General features: G+C 47.3%; 1 protein-coding gene across 3 annotated transcripts in view; it reads left to right on the plus strand.

The window, feature by feature from the left end:
* Positions 1–20,730, plus strand: part of LOC306927437 (serine/threonine-protein kinase PAK 3) — a 181,585-nt gene that overhangs the window by 17,409 nt on the left and 143,446 nt on the right. For all 3 annotated transcript variants that reach the window (XM_079507182.1, XM_079507180.1, XM_079507181.1), the window contains exon 3: positions 2,541–2,756. The gene's annotated coding sequence lies outside the window, so the exon portion shown is untranslated. The remainder of the gene's footprint in view (positions 1–2,540; positions 2,757–20,730) is intronic.

A 20,730-nucleotide genomic window follows, 5' to 3' on the forward strand; every position in this document is an offset into this window, starting at 1 on the left:
AGCCATGCAGAGCCATGAGGGATCGACACTAACGGTGGTTGTCAGGACAACCCCGTCAGGATTCAGAGAGCGCTTCGTTCGGACGGGCCTCCACCTATAAATCCACATTTATCACCTCCTCGTATACCACAGTGCCGCTGAAAAAGGCAGATCTACAAGCTCACAACGTGCCGCGGGTGCGGCACGTTGTGAGCTTGTAGATCTGCCTTTTTTTGGGGGCGGGTGGGGGGGGCACCACCGTACGACCCAAAGTGTACAATAAATCGAGCTTTAGGCAAGAAGCGCTATATAGCCGTGAGCCTGAGAGCAGATGCCGCACCAGCCCAGCCAATGACAGGTGAGACAGAGGAAAAAGATGACATCATAGGCAAATTGGGGCAAGCGGAGTGCATTTTCGGTTTGCCGTCCCCCGCCCGCACCGCACCGCACCGCACCGCTCGCCCGCCGCACAACAGAGCTCGCAAAGCGTGCACTCTGGGGGGATGGCGTTCACTTCACAGCTGCTGCTGTTACATACACCACGAGGTGGACGGAATTTATAATCGCTTCGTATAATTGTTCTGTCAGCTTTTACTTCTCTTTTTAGCTTAGTCATCCCGTTTGATGACAAAACAAAATGGTATATATATATATATCGGCTGAAAACAAAACCATAAACCGTATTGATCGACTATAGTCTGGTCAATGTACGGTGTATATACACTAATTGATTGATTTGAATACTTTTTAACAGTTTGCAAAAAAAAAGTACAGTTTAATAATAATATCATTAAACTGTACTTTTTGAGTGGTGTAAACCACTCCTACAACTGGCTTTGTTAGTTTGTCTGTCTGTCTGTTCGTACCAAAAAATGAGCATGGTTGCTATGGTCACCCAGTTCACACGGGTGTGATTTCATTACGTCAGACATTACGTCAGACCACAGCTGATCAGTCTATATAAGACCTTACACCACTCAGTTCACACAGGTGTGATTTTTTTTAATAGCCTAGAATGCTAAAACGATTGAACCTAAGAAAGCACTATGGCTTGTTTCCATTGGGGTCCTGTCTATGTAGGCTATTCAATTCATTGAAACATTAACAGTACATAGGACACCGTCTTATACTGTTGGCCACTAAGCAGCTCCACTGGAGCAGTTGGGGGTTCAGTGCCTTGCTCAAGGGCACTTCAGCGTTGTTGGGGTGAGTGATGACCAATCACTTCCCCACCCAGATTTTTCCTGCCCGTCCGGGGAATCGAACCGGCAACCTTTTGGCAACAAGGGCGCTCCTCTAACCCTTTGGCCACCGCTGCCCAAAAAAAAAAGGATACATTGAACACAAAACACTTTCTATGGTCCATGTCTATAATGCCTTGTACACATAATGCTTCCTCCTCTGCTTATGACACTGTACACTGTACGCACGCGCGCACGTGCGTGCGCGTGTGTGCGCGTGCGTGCGCGCGTGTGTGCGCGTGCGTGCGTGCGTGCGTGCGTGCGCGCCATTTAAAGTCATACAATAATTATATTGTATGACTATATTGCACACACGCGCGCGCACGCACGCGCGTGCGTGCGCGCGTGCGTGCGCGTGTGTGCGCGTGCGTGCGTGCGCGTGTGTGCGCGTGCGTGCGTGCGTGCGCGCCATTTAAAGTCATACAATAATTATACAGGACATAAAAAAGACAACATAGTAACACCATTCCAGGAGAATGTTGTTCTTGCAAATAATTAATGTTGCATATTCTTTTTCTCTTCGCTCAAAGCATCAAAAATAACCACTCAAAGTTTTGCACACACACACACATACTCCCTCTCAATTCAATTCAATTCAATGGAGCTTTATTGGCATGAGATAACATACGTTTACATTACCAAAGCAAAAGTGGAACAAAACAATAAAAGATAAAAGAATGTACTGTATATGTACAAATACATAGATAGTTATACATCCATATGGGAGACATTAGCTTTATACTTTTGGAAGTTGACAGCAGTATTTCAATGTTTTTTTGCATTCACTTAGTAACATACAAAACATTTGCAAAACAAGTAGCGGCAATTTATTCAAATGTAATTGAATTAAAGTGAGTTTCTCTGTTTATATACTAACAGTATATTTCATTTGCTGTAACCGGTGTATAGGGTATAAACAGTGTACACACAATGATTCCTACTCCTTTGTTATTCCTCCCTCCCTCCCGCCTTGCCTTCTCCCCGGGCAGGTTTGGCCGGTGAAACAGAAAACCAACCCTATACGGTCGGGCGCTCGCTCACTCGCTTGCTTGCTTGCCGGCTGGCTGGCCGCCTCCCCCCCCCCCCCCCCCCAGACCCTCCACTTGCCTTCATTAATATTCAGCAGTCCCTCGGCCAATGGGGCGTGCGGGGCGGTGATGACATCATGGGCTAGGGAACAGTGAGCAGCCAGTGAAGCATCCAGCCAGGCAAGGCAAGGCAAGGCAAGGCAAGGCAAGGCAGCCTCTCTCTGCTTCAACTGAACGAGAGCCTTGCTGGCTCTTTTCTCTTTATATCTCCTCCTCTCTTCTCCTTTCCTAGAGCGGTCAGGAACTGGTCTGACGAGAGAGACAGAGAGAGAGACAGAGAGAGAGAGAGAGAGAATGGCAGCAGCAGCCCTGCCTGGGAACAACTGTCAGTGAAAGAAGGGGGAAAGGGAACTGCTTTAAAACCTTTTCGTTTTGGACCGGACGATGGAATGAGACCACGGCCACAAGCGGCGGCTCCCCTGCCAGAGAATGTCAAGACATATTTCAGGTAATTCCTTCCTTTCCTTTCCTTCTAAGACAAAAAAAAATAAACCCTCCATGTTGGTAACGTATAGGAGGATGTTGTCAGGGGGAGGAGGAGGGAGGAGGGAGGAGGAGGGTGGGGAGAGAGGAGAGAGGGGAGTATGTGTGTGTGTGTGTGTGTACGTTAGGGGTGCTGCTTTGTAGCTGTGTGTGTGTGTGTGTGTGTGTGTGTGTGTGTGTGTGTGTGTGTGTGTGTGTGTGTGTGTGTGTGTGTGTGTGTGTGTGTGTGTGTGTGTGTGTGTGTGTGTGTGTGTGTGTCACACACACACGCTCAGCCTCCTCCTGCTGTTCCACTGCCCTGCTGTACTTCTAGACCAACGGGCAGCTGTTGTTATCCTCCTTGCTGCTCTGAGAGAGAGAGAGAGAGAGAGAGAGAGAGAAGGGGAGGGGGAAGAGAGTTGGGGGATAGAGAGATAGAGACAGGGGAGAGGAGAGAGAGGGGGGGGGGGGGGGAATGGATGCCTGCCTCAGATGAGGCTGGACATGTTTTGTGTTATCATATCATATCAACCCCCTCCAGACCTCCCTGCATCATCACATCCTGTCTTGTATTTTACGCACGCATGCACGCACACACCCGTGCACACACGCACGCACGCACACACACCCTTCGAGCTGCACAGGAAAAAAAAAAAGCATCTCTCTCTCTCTCTCTATTGATGGGAGGAGGTGCCGTTATAGGATCAATGGTGCTGTTTGTAAGCCGGGGTCTCTCTCTCTCTGTGTGTGTGTGTGTGTGTGTGTGTGTGTGTGTGTGTGTCTGTGTGTGTGTGCGTGCGTCCAGTTCAAATGCAGCAGCAGCTGCAGTGGATGGCTGGCAGGCAGGCAGGCAGGCAGGCAGGCAGGCAGGCAGGCAGGCAGGCAGGCAGGCAGCGCCTGAGCAGAAAAGCAGCCGTGCTATATTTGGGTCCTACGGTATATGGTACCCAGGACCCAGCGGCTGATGGATGTGTGGGTGGATGGGAGAGGTCTCACAGCCGTGCATTCTGGGATGGATGGATGGATGGGGAGTGATGGATGGCTTATTATTATGCTGACGGATGCTCCTTTGTTATCCGCACTTTCCCCCCCCCCTATCTTAGGGAGGGGATTTTATCAGACGATAGCGTTCTCGGTGTGTGTGTGTGTGTGTGTGTGTGTGTGTGTGTGTGTGTGTGTGTGTGTGTGTGTGTGTGTGTGTGTGTGTGTGTGTGTGTGTGTGTGTGTGTGTGTGTGTGTGTGTGTGTGTGTGTGTGTGTGTGTGTGTGTGTGTGTGTCTCTCTCTCTCTCTCTCTCTCTCTCTCTCCCTCTCTCTCTCTCTCACTATCTCTCTCTGTATGCTTTTTCCGTGTAGACACATGCGCACACACACACACACACACACACACACACAGAGAGAGAGCAGGGATGAGCCTCTCGTCCGTTGGTTGGCTCGTCGCCACCTCCACGGCTTTTACCGCGGTCGTATCGTATCGGTGTATAGCGGCTAGCATGTTTCATGGCGGCTCGCGGTGGTGACACCACAGAGATATGTACAACATCTGGTCAGCTGACTCTGCCCCCCCCCCCCCCCCCCCCCCCCCCATGATCGGAGTCAGGCGTGGAGGCGGTGTTGCGAGGGGGAATGGGGGGCTCTCACCGCCCATGATGGCAGATAGAGGGTGGGGATGGATGGATGGATGGATGGGGGGTTGCTGCCGCTTGGCTGGCGCTCATTTCTGATTGCGACGCTGTGGGGTAGGGCCGTTGGGGAGGGGGGGGGTTGAGAGGGGTTCCATTCCTCCCAGGAAGCACTGGCGTTCCTCCTTCTCCTGTTTTGAGAGAAGCAAGGCCTGATGGGAAAACCTCTTCTTGTCTTGTCTGTGTGGATGTGGCGAGAGAGCGAGAGCCATGGGAAGATTCAGACAGACAGACAGACAATCAGGGGAAGATGGAGACAGACAGACAGACGGACAGGTGTTGTTATAGGGCAGTCGTCACCTCTCAGACATCACAGAGGGAGTGCCGTAGCGTTTGACGGAGCGGTTGATTGGGGGAGGGGAGAAATGACGGTGCTACCTCCCTGTGTGCACGGGGCGCTCTGAGCCTCGTGTGTGTGTGTGTGTGTGTGTGTGTGTGTGTGTGTGTGTGTGTGTGTGTGTGTGTGTGTGTGTGTGTGTGTGTGTGTGTGTGTGTGTGTGTGTGTGTGTGTGTGTGTGCGTGTGCGTGTGCGACACTCACCCATCCCTTCAGACACGGCTCCATCCAGACATTCTAAATCACCACAGTCAGTCACAATATTTCACATTTCTCTGAGCTCGGCGTTCCTTGAAATACTTCAGCCCTATATAAGTCTGATCTATACTTAGTGGCGTGCCGGTGCTGTACTCGGTAAATAGCAGATCTACAAGCTCGCAACGCGCCACGAACGTGACGCGTTGTGAGCTTGTAGATATGATATTTATACATCAAGCCATATACTTCATCGTGACTAAAACAGCGGAAATACAAGCTCATCTCCGCAATTTCTTTAAACGGACACCAGGTCTAAATCTGATCATTCTGAGAGTTGTAAACACGTATGCCGTTCGTCTACGTTTGTGGGGTCTGGGACTTTTTTTCTGTGTCTGTGAAGCCTTTTGAGCTGCAATGAAAACGGGCAATAAAAATGACATAATAGTCAGCAGGGAATTCAGAGCACTTGTTTGAGCCAGAAGACCACAGAAAAATCTAAGTTCTGAATATTAAAAGTTGAGGTTTTTTTTTGGGTGCAATTGAGCTCAGAAAACAAAAAAGAAAATAAGAAAAGTTACAAAAAACGTTTTGTTTGTGTCACAAGCCCTTTATCCAGTGGAACCCTAGCATCTCTCGTCTGAGGGGAACAGCAGATGTCCCAGCTGAGGACCTCTATCTGCCTACAGCATGTTTACCATGTTCTATGATGAGTAAAGCCAAACTACATGTGACTGGTGGTGGTGGTGAGCTCTCTTACCCAGTATGACTGGTCTTAAACTACATGTGACTGGTGGTGGTGGTGAGCTCTCTTACCCAGTATGACTGGTCTTAAACGAGCTCCAAAACAAGTGACTCAGTATTATGACACTTGGACGAGAAGCTTCTCTGAAATATCTGCCAAACAAATGAACTAAAATCACTGTCTTTTTTTGTCTTCCGAAGATTGCATGTTTAACGATTGCATACTGCATCTCTGCTGTTGGGAAGAAACCACCATGAAAAATACCGTATACATTTTTCAGGTAATGAAGAAAACCATATATTTTTGAGTGGTGCAAACCACTCCAACAACTGGCTTTGTACCCTTGTACCCGTGTTCGTACCAAAAAAATGAGCATGGTTACTATGGTCACTGACATTACGTCAGACCACAGCTGATCAGGCTATATAAGACCTTGCACCACTCAGTTCACACGGGTGTGATTATTTTTAAACAAAGCAATACTGCCTCATCAAAGTTGGTGTTGTGACTTTATATATTGTTAATTACTTGCATGAGAGGGCGAGAGGTGGTGGAGTTAGTTGTTTTAGCAGACAGCTTGAGAGTCCAATGGAGTTAAGAGGTTTTGTCCAAAGCACTTTTTTTTCATTGGTTCAATATTGTTTTAACCAACACCCAGATGTAAAGGGTGATAATAATAGCACTGATTTATGGAGAAAATACATATTATTTCAAACGAGTAGTAGCTGAGGTAGTAGCTGTGTAACTGTTCCTATTGGCTGAGACAGTAGAGGTGGAACTATTCCTATTGGCCGAGACAGATGTGGAACTATTCCTATTGGCCGAGGCAGTAGATGTGGAACTATTCCTATTGGCAGAGACAGTAGATGTGGAAGTATTCCTATTGGCCGAGGCAGTAGATGTGGGACTATTCCTATTGGCAGAGACAGTAGATGTGGAACTATTCCTATTGGCTGAGGCTGTAGAGTGTAGATGTGGAACTATAGAGGGTATGCCGTGACATCATCATCATACCAGGAAGTTATGCGGTAATGCCTACTGAGTGGCAAAAAACTACTTTCAGGCCTTGACAGCCCATACATCCAAACAGAGAAGTCTTATTTGATTGCATGAAATTACTTTAAACAACATTAAATTCACTTTGTCACTCACTTTGCCACTCGATCTGCCATTCACTTTATGCATGCGCATACCCTCTATTCCTATTGGCCAAGACAGTATAGATCCATTCCTATTGGCTGAGGCAGTTGATGTGGAACTATCCCTATTGGCCGAGGCAGTTGATGTGGAACTATCCCTATTGGCCGTGGCATTTCACAGGGAACGGTTCCTATTGGCAGGAAGAGCGTTTTGTTCTGAATGGAACCGTCGTCCATGAATCCTGCCGTTTGGTTCGTTCCCCTGATCACATCACAGGCCAATCAGGCCTGACTAATTGATCAGTGTGATCGGGGCAGTGGAACGCTGCGGTCCACAGTCCACAAGACATTACGTATTCATTACAGATTCATCACACCTCGTCCATGCACGCACGCACGCACGCACGCACGCACGCACGCACGCACGCACGCACGCACGCACGCACGCACGCACGCACGCACAATTTGCACAATTTACCATTTTACCATATTTGCATGCACTCCTACGGGATGGCGAAAAATGTTTGTCAATTTCGTCAACAAATAAAAACTAGGCTAAAATGTTAGGGCCTATAGCGGAGAAGAGATCAAGTAAAGTAATGTTATGCATGCTCACAACGGGTCACAGCGCTTGTAGATCTGCTATTTTCACAACAAGGCCAAGTACATATCGGGCATTACGACGCCATCGAGGCCTTGCCAAAAATACATGTTTAGTCGACGAAACCAACTGTAGATGTATCTATTATCACACATTTTGTCATCTAAAACTAGACTAAAACTAAATGGAAATTTTATTCAAGAGACAAAATGTTGCTGTCAAAATGCAACACTGCTTGTGAATAGGCAATTTTCCGCTACATACTGTACATTTGCATGGAAATGCTTACAACTTTGAAATATGGAGAATTAATGATACAAGGTTTCTGCCCTGAAGTGATGATATTGCTGCTGTATGTGTGGGGCTGTGCACGTTACGCTATGAGGTCACACACACACGCTGCTGTATGTGTGGGGCTGTGCACGTTACGCTATGAGGTCACACACACACCCTGCTGTGTGTGTGGGGCTGTGCACGTTACGCTATGAGGTCACACACACACACACTGCTGTATGTGTGGGGCTGTGCACGTTACGCTTATGAGGTCACATACACACACACACACTGCTGTATGTGTGGGGCTGTGCACGTTACGCTATGAGGTCACATACACACACACACTGCTGTATGTGTGGGGCTGTGCACGTTACGCTATGAGGTCACATACACACACACACTGCTGTATGTGTGGGGCTGTGCACGTTACGCTATGAGGTCACATACACACACACTGCTGTATGTGTGGGGCTGTGCACGTTACGCTTATGAGGTCACACACACACACACACTGCTGTATGTGTGGGGCTGTGCATGTGCACGTTACGCTATGAGGTCACTCACACACACACACACTGCTGTATGTGTGGGGCTGTGCACGTTACGCTATGAGGTCACACACACACACACACACTGCTGTATGTGTGGGGCTGTGCACGTTACGCTATGAGGTCACACACACACACACACACACACTGCTGTATGTGTGGGGCTGTGCACGTTACGCTATGAGGTCACACACACACACACACACTGCTGTATGTGTGGGGCTGTGCACGTTACGCTATGAGGTCACACACACACACGCTGCTGTATGTGTGGGGCTGTGCACGTTACGCTATGAGGTCACACACACACACACACACTGCTGTATGTGTGGGGCTGTGCACGTTACGCTTATGAGGTCACATACACACACACACTGCTGTATGTGTGGGGCTGTGCACGTTACGCTATGAGGTCACATACACACACACAGCTGTATGTGTGGGGCTGTGCACGTTACGCTATGAGGTCACACACACACACACACACTGCTGTATGTGTGGGGCTGTGCACGTTACGCTTATGAGGTCACATACACACACACACTGCTGTATGTGTGGGGCTGTGCACGTTACGCTATGAGGTCACATACACACACACAGCTGTATGTGTGGGGCTGTGCACGTTACTCTATGAGGTCACACACACACACACACACACTGCTGTATGTGTGGGGCTGTGCACGTTACGCTTATGAGGTCACATACACACACACACTGCTGTATGTGTGGGGCTGTGCACGTTACGCTTATGAGGTCACATACACACACACACTGCTGTATGTGTGGGGCTGTGCACGTTACGCTTATGAGGTCACATACACACACACACTGCTGTATGTGTGGGGCTGTGCACGTTGCGCTTATGAGGTCACACACACTGCTGTATGTGTGTGTGTACTGGCCTGGGCTGTGTGCATGTTACGCTTATGAGGTTACACACACACACACAGACACACGCTCCAGGAAAGGTTAACCCCCTGAAGCAGCACGTTCGTAGTGTGTATTTCCAGGTTCAGGTTTAAAACGGGCGCTCGCCGCTCGGGCGTCGCGGTGGTGAAGCGCCTGCAGTGGCCACCACCTCGAAGGCTGAGGGTTTGAATCCTGCGCATCGTCTATATGCGAACACAATAGGCCCCTTGCTGTTCGGAGGAAGGTTGGGGCGGAGGCAGATGCAGTTTGGCGTTGGAAGTGTCCTTGAGCAAGACGCTGAACCCCTAAATGCTCCCGATGTGCAGGTTTTGGTGCCTTGCACGGTTTCCTCTGACCATCAGTGTCTGAATGTGTGTCTGAATGTGTGTCTGAATGTGTGTGTGAATGTGTGTGTGAATGTAATGCACAACCTATGGCTTTGGATGAAAGCGCTATATAAATGCACAATTTACCATTTTACCGTATTTGTCATTGCACGCACTCCTACGGGATGGGGGTGGCACCTCTCAGCGGGGAGTGTTGGGCGGGAGGAGTAGGACGAAGGCTCTACGTCCTCCCGGTGGGGGCTCCTCACTGGCAGGTTGAGTCAGTAGGATACAATGGTGTCAGTACCTCCTCCCAGTGGGGGTTCCTCACTGGCAGGTTGAGTAGGTAGGATAGGACAGTACCTCCTCCCGGTGGGGGCTCCTCACTGGCAGGTTGAGTCAGTAGGATAGGACAGTACCTCCTCCCGGTGGGGGCTCCTCACTGGCAGGTTGAGTCAGTAGCATACAATGGTGTCAGTACCTCCTCCCGGTGGGGGCTCCTCACTGGAAGGTTGAGTCGGTAGGATAGCACAGTACCTCCTCCCGGTGGGGGTTCCTCACTGGCAGGTTGAGTCAGTAGGATAGGACAGTACCTCCTCCCGGTGGGGGCTCCTCACTGGCAGGTTGAGTCAGTAGGACAGGACAGTACCTCCTCCCGGTGGGGGCTCCTCACTGGCAGGTTGAGTCAGTAGGATACACCAGTACCTCCTCCCGATGGGGGCTCCTCACTGGCAGGTTGAGTCTGTGAGGATACAACAGTACCTCCTCCCGGTGGGGGCTCCTCACTGGCAGATTGAGTCAGTGAGGATACAACAGTACATCCTCCCGGTGGGGGCTCCTCACTGGCAGGGTGAGTCAGTGAGGATACAACAGTACATCCTCCCGGTGGGGGCTCCTCACTGGCAGGGTGAGTCAGTGAGGATACAACAGTACCTCCTCCCGGTGGGGGCTCCTCACTGGCAGATTGAGTCAGTGAGGATACAACAGTACATCCTCCCGGTGGGGGCTCCTCACTGGCAGATTGAGTCAGTGAGGATACAACAGTACATCCTCCCGGTGGGGGCTCCTCACTGGCAGGTTGAGTCAGTGAGGATACACCAGCAGTGACGACACAAATGTGGAGGAATTAAGTGGCATAATGAAATTGGGGAGAAAAATGGGTATATAGCATATTAGGAACATGGCTAACGCTGCGTTCACACACAGGCAGATGCAAAAGACGATGTACAGCACAGTGTGTTTGTAGATGTGTGTCTTTGTGGCTGAAGTTGAAACCAGCTCAACTTTCTTGTATAGCTTTTGTGGCAGTCGTATATCTTTCGCAGCGGCTACAAACGTCGGGATGCATCTTTGCATCTTCAATTCTTCACGTCACCGCATGGCTTCCATTGAAGATGAACGGTAGACTGTATCTTTGCATCTGCCCGTGTGAACACGGCCGGCAGCATAGCGGATGTGCTACAGATCTAGGTGTGCCCAGAGCAATGGGTGTGTGCCCGACTATATGCTTTGCGCACTGACACGACTACAGTACATCTTCACACCCATGTAACACACACCCATTATTAGTGTGATTAGTATCAGCTGTGTATGCTATAGTACATGCTGTAATGGAAAACAAAGTGCAATATGTCATCCTAGGGTTTCATCGGGCCCGTACAGTGTACAGATAGTCTTTCAGACAACATTTTAACCCATTCTGAACGGGAACCCCTTTTTGGTGTTTTAAAAGCATTATGTTATACTTTAGTTGTTGGAAAAATAGCAGATCTACAAGCTACAAGAACTTGTAGGTCTGCTATTTTTGAAAAATCGTGAAAATTTGCCTCAAATCTTTGAATATTACAGAGTGAACATTTGAACTCAAATCTTTGCTTCTGGGGAGGTCCCTGGAACAACATATTTTCAGATGGGGGGGGGAGGGGGGTGGAGGCATATTACATATAATTTGTGGGGTCCTTGACATGAAATATTGAGCACCACTGATACAGAAAAAGGATTTTGAAGACATTTTTTAAATTTCGACGTCAGGGCGTCGGGCCTAAATGGCTTAAGAGCCCATGGGCACGAGTCGTGAGTCGCTTATCAGAAGAAGACAATCTGATTGGTTGGTTCAACGGCATGAATTATATATAACTGAGCATACAAAAACAAAAAAAAAGTGGGACGTAAACGAAGCCGCCCGTTGTTTACGACAGAGAGCAGTGGTCCGTGCACATCACAGGTAAACAGAAGCCCGAGTTGGGTCCCAGGTAAACAGAAGCCCGAGTTGGGTCCCGTTCTCAGTCTCACTGAGGAGAAGAACTCCAGGTCACGTTTCAGGGAACGTGAGAGAAACTAGGCACTTTTCCAGACCTTGGAACGTCAAATATCCTCTTAAGGGTGGATTCACGCATTTGCATGTTTGGCTCAGGTGACATTAATCAGCCATGCTGGGCCAGGCCTGTTAACGCATTTTGACCTGAGATCAGATTCTATAAATGTCTTCTACATCCTGACAGTTTTCTGAAAAAGCTATGTTTCTATGTCAGTCGTTCTTCGATTTTTCAAAAATAGCAGACCTACAAGCTTGTAGCGCGCCACTCGGTGGCGCGCTATGAGCTTGTAGATCTGCTATTTTTCAATAGCTAAAGCATAACGTAATGCTAACACCAAAAGGGGTTCCCGCCCAGAATGGTTTAAATGGTACGGTATAGGTCAGGACAACAGATCAGGGACAACTTCTGTGTGTCATTTACATACTACACTAGTTCATATCTAAAGGACAATGTCGGTTGCTTTTATTCATGTGATTATATGGAAATTACTTTTTGAAAACCTTTTTTCAAAAAGTAATTTCCATATAATATGTGTTATAATATTTGTCGCGGTTACAAATCGACACGCGATTGCGACGTAACGTAAACCGCCGAGTTTCCGCGGCAACACGTTTTTTTGCGACGTAAAAAGCGACACATTGTGTACACACACACACACACACACACACACACACACACACAGACACACACACACGCCAATTTGTCCTCATTTTCGTCTTGTTTTCTCATGCCAATATATATATAAAGCTCCTTTGAATTGAATCACTTGCGACGCAGTGCAACGACAAGCACAGGCATGCGCCAACGTGCAAAAGGTTAAATTAAATGTATATTGATGATATAGCTTAAGTATGTATCATTGTATTTGTTTATATAGAGAGTGTAGGTGAGTTTACCAGTTTGTATTTCTTCCACTCCTTTTCCTGACATCACATCAACTGCTCAACATTAGGAAGCGGAGGGCGATTTAACAGTTTAAACAGTTTCCAACATTTATAAAACATATTTATTGTTTAGGAGAATGCCAAATTATTACACAAGTGCAGTTTTTTCCACATTAGTTGAATATCCAGCATTTAACCCATGTTGACCTGAGATCAGATTCTAAAAATGTTCTGAAAAAGCTATGTTTCTGTGTCAGTCGTTCTTCGATTTTTCAAAAATAGCATTACATTACATTACATTACAGTCATTTAGCAGACGCTTTTATCCAAAGCGACTTACAATAAGTGTATTCAACATAGGTAGGGAACAAAAACTACTAATCACCAGAAGTCTTTAGTGCATTTTCTGCAAAAACAAGCAACCAAGAGTATACCTAGCGCTAAGGTAAAAGTGCAATATATCAGCTACCTATTTCCTTAACCGGATGAGACAAAATAGCTAAATCAAATGAGCATGAGCTAAAACAATTAAGTGTATCGACTAAACAAGATCCAATAAACAATACAACAATAGAAAACAAACGTTCGTACAACTAGTTAACAACAAGTAGGTCAGGCAGAGAGGAAGGGTAGTGTTTCCTGAAGAGGTGGGTTTTCAACCCACCTTGTAGGTAGCAGACCTACAAGCTCGTAGCGCGCCACGCGGTGGCGCGCTATGAGCTTGTAGATCTGCTATTTTTCAATAGCTAAAGCATAACGTAATGCTAACACCAAAAGGGGTTCCCTTCCCGCCCAGAATGGGTTTTAAATCGTATCTGTTGGCTCTGCCCTGAAGCACACGTTTTCATTACAGAGTCCTGGCGTTGTGCTTGCGTGACCAAACATCTATACTACACTGTGAATTTGAAACTGCTAATGGGGAGGCCGTGTAGCCGAGTGGGAAGCCGCCGGTTCGACTGCTGGCTCGTCCACTATACTATTAGGGGTCCATTTTGTCCCCGAGAGACACTTAACCCCCGCAGAGGACAATCATTATGATCTATGTTTATCTATTTTCTCTGCATGTTGAATATGTATGTTCCCTGCGCAAGTGCTGACATTGAGCTAATGTCGGTCTGCTTTCCCAGGGGATCAAATGAATCTTGACCAGCGGGTCAAAATGGGTCCGACCAGTCATTGGTCCGACAACGACGACCTACCTCAAACCCCTAACCATAACCGCGAGCATGGAGCAGCGCATGTTCGCCAACCTTAATGCATGTTCGCCAACCTTAATCCGGTCGCCAACCTTAACGCATGTTCGCCAACCTTAATCCGGTCGCCAACCTTAACGCATGTTCGCCAACCTTAATCCGGTCGCCAACCTTAACGCATGTTCGCCAACCTTAATCCGGTCGCCAACCTTAACGCATGTTCGCCAACCTTAATCCGGTCGCCAACCTTAACGCATGTTCGCCAACCTTAACGCATGTTCGCCAACCTTAACGCATGTTCGCCAACCTTAACGCATGTTCGCCAACCTTAACGCATGTTCGCCAACCTTAATCCGGTCGCCAACCTTAACGCGTGTTCGCCAACCTTAACGCATGTTCGCCAACCTTAACGCATGTTCACCAACCTTAATCCGGTCGCCAACCTTAACGCATGTTCGCCAACCTTAATCCGGTCGTTTTCCGCATGTCGGACGTATGATTGGTCGGAAAAGCGCACGCACCCCGGTCAAAATTCGTGTCGGATCCTGTGTCTATAGGTGAGACATGACCTTTGACACAAACTATTACATTTCTCAGTAGAAGAGCAGGGAGACAAAACCAGCTGAATTGTACAAGTTACATTTTATTAACTAAAAAATCACACCCGTGTGAACTGAGTGGTGCAACTCCCCCCACCCCCCCCCCTCCTCTCTCTCTCTCTCTCTCTCTCTCTCTCTCTCTCTCATTAGCAGGCAACAGTGCAACACTATCTCTCTCTCTCTGTTTCTGGCACAACAGCGCCACTTTTGCCCCTACTGGTACTCATAGTCACACACATATAGGTTAACACATGTCACATAGGTTAACACGGACATTGCTGTTCCTTGGAGTGGTTGCACCACTCAAAAAGGTTACACAGTGCTGCTATAATGTATGTATAATGGGATCATCGACATAGTTGACAAAAAAATTATCGTTTCTGGACAAAATTGAGCCCTTTTTTTATCCTCTATTTCTAACGCCGGAGCCTTGCTCACTGCTCAGAATGCATCTTATTTCAGGCTCTATAGCAACAGAGGAAATGACAGTTTAATTTTCCACGGGGGGATATAGGCCCCGCTATTCCAACTATAGACCAGTGTTCCCAGCTCACCTGTCTCTAAAAGATGAATCACTTTTCAATGTTTTTACTTCATATCAGTCATGCATTGTTAACCCATTTTGGGCGGGAACCCCTTTTGGTGTTATCATTATGTTATGCTTTAGCTATTGAAAAATAGCAGATCTACAAGCTCATAGCGCGCCACCGAGTGGCGCGCTACGAGCTTGTAGGTCTGCTATTTTTGAAAAATCGAAGAACCACTGACATAGAGACATAGCTTTTTCAGAAAACTGTCAGGATGTAGAAGACATTTTTAGAATCTGATCTCAGGTCAACATTCATCCTGGTTTCCCTATCCTGGGCTACGTATATAGGCGAAGATCTTCGTATTCATTTTTTCTAAAATCTTCCAACATTTCATATATACGTTTGTGAGCTTCCGTTAGAACTGCCGTATACGATGAATCTTGTATAAAATGTCTTGCTTTTAGATTACATTGTGATCATAGTGCAGTGCCTTTTGTCCTGTGCAATCTTTGTTTTAGGGAAAGGCACACAGAAATGTTTTTTTTTTTTCATCTTCCGATGTTCAATGTCAAAATTGCAATCGTCAATTGAGTACCACAGACGAAAAACATTCAGTCCAAAAGTCCAACAGTCCAAATGTCATTCTGACCCCTCCACGAAAAGGCCTCTTTGTCCTGAACCCTTATCTATCATTTATACATTATGGATCAATAGTGTGGACTTAGACTGTTTTTCGTCTGTGGCATTCAATTATTTGAGTGACAGTTTAATCGTCAATCGAGTAACATTTGGTGGTGGTCAAGTCTGCAGCCAGCGCCGGGCTTCCCCCCCATCATGTACGGCCGGGTCACCATGCTGGTCTGTTGGGTGTGTGTAACACAACCCGGCAGGCTTCTCTTACCTCCCATAACAAAAGCAACACAAGCTGGTATAGGAGGCAGGCACGCACACGCACACACACACACACACACACACCCAGAGAGCGCGCACAGCCTGCTCTCTCTCTCTCTCTCTCTGGACGACTAGCCCTGCCTGTAACGTGATAGCCGGAGGATGTACAGTACAAACAAAATAGCCATGCAGGCTTCCATCTGCCTCGGGGGGTCTCTTTCTTTTACACGTTGGGTTGAGCAGACTTTTGGCCTTTGGCACACTGTGTATAGTTGGTATACGTGATGGATGGTGGCACGCGTTTGGTTTGCGTGACACCACTAATATGTAATCACCCTTTAGCGTGGGTTTGGGTATAGAGGGAAATGACTTAACCCATTCAGGCATGACGTCGAAATTAAAAAAAAAAAATTAAAAAAAAAGAAATTCCTGAAAAAATGTTGAGGTACATTTTAACGATTTTTCAAAAATAGCAGACCTACAAGTTCATAGCGCGCCACTCGGTGGCGCGCTATGAACTTGTAGATCTGCTATTTTTCAATAGCTAAATTATACCAACAAATGGGGTTCCCGCTCAAAATAGGTTAATCACCCTTTAGCGTGGGTTTGGTTATAGGGGGAAATGACTTAATCACCTCCTTTAGCCAATTTTGACCTGAGATCAGATTCTAAAAAAATGTCTTCTACATCCTGACAGTTTTCTGAAAAAGCTATGTTTCTATGTCAGTGGTTCTTCGATTTTGTTTCGAAAAATAGCAGACCTACAAGCTCACGAGCTTGTAGATCTGCTATTTTTCAATGGCTAAAGCATAACGTAATGCTAACACCAAAAGGGATTCCCGCCCGAAATGGGTTAGAGTGGATTTTTTTGGTTCTAGGAAAATGGCATTATACGGTGACAGTCCGTGACATGTGAGAGCCACATGTCCCTAAGTAGGCATTAGACCGTTTGTTTTTTTTACTGGTCCTCACAGAATAAAGAGTTGGGGGATTCAGGTTTAGGTGTCGGGGGATAGAGTTGGACATTTAAAGGTCTGGTTTAACCATTCTGGGCGGGGACCTCTTTTGGTGTTTTAAGCATTGTGTCATACTTTAGCTATTGAACAATAGCAGATCTACAAGCTCGTAGCGCGGCACCGAGTGCCGCGCTACGAGCTTGTAGGTCTGCTATTTTTTTTTTAATCGTGAAAATGTGGCACAAATTTGGAATATATATTCTTTCAGATCGAGCGTTTTTTTAACTCAAATCTTTGCTTTTTTTGGGGGAGAGGGGGGGGGGGGGGTCACTGCAACAACATATTTTCAGATGGGGGGGGCGGTCTGCAGCCAATTACATATATTTGTGGGTGTCCTTGACATGACAATGTTTGAGAACCACTGACATATAGAAACATGAGGTTTCTCAGAAAACAGGATTTTCGAAGGCATTTGTAGAATCGTCCTCGGGTCTAAATGGGTTAAGGCCTACTACGCGGAGGGGGGGGGGGGGGGGGGGGGGGCGGGGGGCTACACCGGAGATGAGGCGAAGGGCCGCGGAACCGCCGCGGAAAACAAACGGAGCACAACCGGCGCACCACTGCACAGCACGGCCACGGTTCCATTGATTATAGTGGCCTACCGTTGCGGTAGCCGTTTCCCCGCGCAGTGTAGCCCGCCCTTAGAGACGTGAGTGGTGCCTGCCTGCCTTGTACAGTATATATACAGTAGGTACAGTATGTCAGTAGGGTGGTATACAGTAGGTATGTCAGTAGGGTGGTATACAGTAGGTATGTCAGTAGGGTGGTATACAGTAGGTATGTCAGTAGGGTGGTATACAGTAGGTGTGTCAGTAGGGTGGTATACAGTAGGTGTGTCAGTAGGGTGGTATACAGTAGGTATGTCAGTAGGGTGGTATACAGTAGGTGTGTCAGTAGGGTGGTATACAGTAGGTATGTCAGTAGGGTGGTATACAGTAGGTATGTCAGTAGGGTGGTATACAGTAGGTATGTCAGTAGGGTGGTATACAGTAGGTATGTCAGTAGGGTGGTATACAGTAGGTATGTCAGTAGGGTGGTATACAGTAGGTATGTCAGTAGGGTGGTATACAGTAGGTATGTCAGTAGGGTGGTATACAGTAGGTATGTCAGTAGGGTGGTATACAGTAGGTATGTCAGTAGGGTGGTATACAGTAGGTGTGTCAGTAGGGTGGTATACAGTAGGTATGTCAGTAGGGTGGTATACAGTAGGTATGTCAGTAGGGTGGTATACAGTAGGTATGTCAGTAGGGTGGTATACAGTAGGTATGTCAGTAGGGTGGTATACAGTAGGTATGTCAGTAGGGTGGTATACAGTAGGTATGTCAGTAGGGTGGTATACAGTAGGTATGTCAGTAGGGTGGTATACAGTAGGTATGTCAGTAGGGTGGTATACAGTAGGTATGTCAGTAGGGTGGTATACAGTAGGTATGTCAGTAGGGTGGTATACAGTAGGTGTGTCAGTAGGGTGGTATACAGTAGGTGTGTCAGTAGGGTGGTATACAGTAGGTATGTCAGTAGGGTGGTATACAGTAGGTGTGTCAGTAGGGTGGTATACAGTAGGTATGTCAGTAGGGTGGTATACAGTAGGTGTGTCAGTAGGGTGGTATACAGTAGGTATGTCAGTAGGGTGGTATACAGTAGGTATGTCAGTAGGGTGGTATACAGTAGGTATGTCAGTAGGGTGGTATACAGTAGGTGTGTCAGTAGGGTGGTATACAGTAGGTATGTCAGTAGGGTGGTATACAGTAGGTATGTCAGTAGGGTGGTATACAGTAGGTATGTCAGTAGGGTGGTATACAGTAGGTGTGTCAGTAGGGTGGTATACAGTAGGTATGTCAGTAGGGTGGTATACAGTAGGTGTGTCAGTAGGGTGGTATACAGTAGGTATGTCAGTAGGGTGGTATACAGTAGGTATGTCAGTAGGGTGGTATACAGTAGGTATGTCAGTAGGGTGGTATACAGTAGGTATGTCAGTAGGGTGGTATACAGTAGGTATGTCAGTAGGGTGGTATACAGTAGGTATGTCAGTAGGGTGGTATACAGTAGGTATGTCAGTAGGGTGGTATACAGTAGGTATGTCAGTAGGGTGGTATACAGTAGGTATGTCAGTAGGGTGGTATACAGTAGGTGTGTCAGTAGGGTGGTATACAGTAGGTATGTCAGTAGGGTGGTATACAGTAGGTGTGTCAGTAGGGTGGTATACAGTAGGTATGTCAGTAGGGTGGTATACAGTAGGTGTGTCAGTAGGGTGGTATACAGTAGGTATGTCAGTAGGGTGGTATACAGTAGGTGTGTCAGTAGGGTGGTATACAGTAGGTATGTCAGTAGGGTGGTATACAGTAGGTATGTCAGTAGGGTGGTATACAGTAGGTATGTCAGTAGGGTGGTATACAGTAGGTGTGTCAGTAGGGTGGTATACAGTAGGTGTGTCAGTAGGGTGGTATACAGTAGGTGTGTCAGTAGGGTGGTATACAGTAGGTGTGTCAGTAGGGTGGTATACAGTAGGTATGTCAGTAGGGTGGTATACAGTAGGTATGTCAGTAGGGTGGTATACAGTAGGTGTGTCAGTAGGGTGGTATACAGTAGGTATGTCAGTAGGGTGGTATACAGTAGGTATGTCAGTAGGGTGGTATACAGTAGGTATGTCAGTAGGGTGGTATACAGTAGGTATGTCAGTAGGGTGGTATACAGTAGGTGTGTCAGTAGGGTGGTATACAGTAGGTATGTCAGTAGGGTGGTATACAGTAGGTATGTCAGTAGGGTGGTATACAGTAGTAGGTTAAGGGTCTGTCTCTGTGGTGGATTAGCGTGTAGGAAGGATATCGGAAGCCATCTGGACCACGATCTGGCCTCCGAGAGGGGGTGGGTGACGGGGGGTAGACAGTAGACACACACACACACACACACACACACACACACACACACACACACACACACACACACACGAGACAGAGACACTCACACACTGACACATTGACACAACTCCCTCGATAATCTCCCTACTTGATGTCTGTTGCTGCTTAGAATGGGGTTACATGCGGTGTGTGTGCGTGCGCCCGTGTGTGTGTGTGTGTGTGTTCGTATTAACTATGTTTGAGAGGACCTTCATGTCCCCACAAGTATAGTAGGATTTTATACAATGTGTCATTACAGTATGAGGACCCTTTTCCTTGTCCTCATAAGATAAATGGTTGTTTTATTGGTCTATGGTTGAGGTTGAGGATTGGACATTTAGACGTTTTATTGGGATTAGAGACAGAGCCATGCCTGACTGACACTTGAAAAATAGCCGATCTACAAGCTCCCAACGTGCCTTTACAAGCTCCCAACGTGCCTTTACAAGCTCCCAACGTGCCTTTACAAGCTCCCAACGTGCCTTTACAAGCTCCCAACGTGCCTTTATAGCCGATCTCCCAACGTGCCTTTATAGCCGATCTCCCAACGTGCCTTTATAGCCGATCTCCCAACGTGCCTTTATAGCCGATCTCCCAACGTGCCTTTATAGCCGATCTCCCAACGTGCCTTTATAGCCGATCTCCCAACGTGCCTTTCCGATCTGCTATTTCCCCCGACTTGAGGCTTATGGTAAAACAAAATGTCAATAAAAGAAAATGGCATTCATAAATTCACTTGTCCTTAAAATGCTGATGTCCTCACTGATATAGTAATTCAAACCCGTGCGTGCGTGCGTGCGTGCGTGCGTGCGTGCGCGCACACACGTAAAAGCTACAAAGCTAGCCCTGTTCTGTGATCCTACCTGTTTTATGATGCGTC

This window comes from Electrona antarctica (genome assembly GCF_951216825.1).
Source record: "Electrona antarctica genome assembly, chromosome: 8".
NCBI lineage: Eukaryota > Metazoa > Chordata > Actinopteri > Myctophiformes > Myctophidae > Electrona > Electrona antarctica.